Source organism: Tachypleus tridentatus, chromosome 7 (assembly GCF_004210375.1).
Source record: "Tachypleus tridentatus isolate NWPU-2018 chromosome 7, ASM421037v1, whole genome shotgun sequence".
In the NCBI taxonomy this organism is placed as follows: Eukaryota; Metazoa; Arthropoda; class Merostomata; order Xiphosura; family Limulidae; genus Tachypleus; species Tachypleus tridentatus.
The window spans coordinates 184,003,096-184,003,577 of record NC_134831.1 but is presented as its reverse complement, the minus strand read 5'-3'; positions in this window follow the sequence as shown (position 1 = coordinate 184,003,577).

Sequence of the window (482 nt, the reverse complement as noted above, 5' to 3'; positions counted from 1 at the left end):
CAAACCAAACCAAACAGTAAGAGGAAACAATGAGGCCCCGAGATATATATGGAACAACATGTTCACGTGCGTTAAAAAAAACTGTATTAGCACAAGGGTTAGAGGGAACAATATGGTAACAAGTGTTGGAGAAAACAACATGTCTGGAGAGTTAAATATAATTGATTTTTTTAAAATTATGTAATTACCTTTACACATGCTTTTCACCCTTCGTTCAAATTTGAAGTAAACAAAACTAATATTTGATTTGTTTATTTCTATAATAGTGTTATTCATTGGATTTGGTGTTTCGTTTCTGTAATAATGTGTAATTTGTTTTTATTTCAACTTTTTGTTCATTTCTGTAATAACTGGTTGTTCGTTTCTCTTAACTGTTTGTTCATTCCTCTAATAGTTGGTTATCCGTTGACTTTAATTATAATTTGTTCACAAAGTTTCGCAACTAACTCACAAAAGGATTGAGAACACTTTAGCGAGCCATG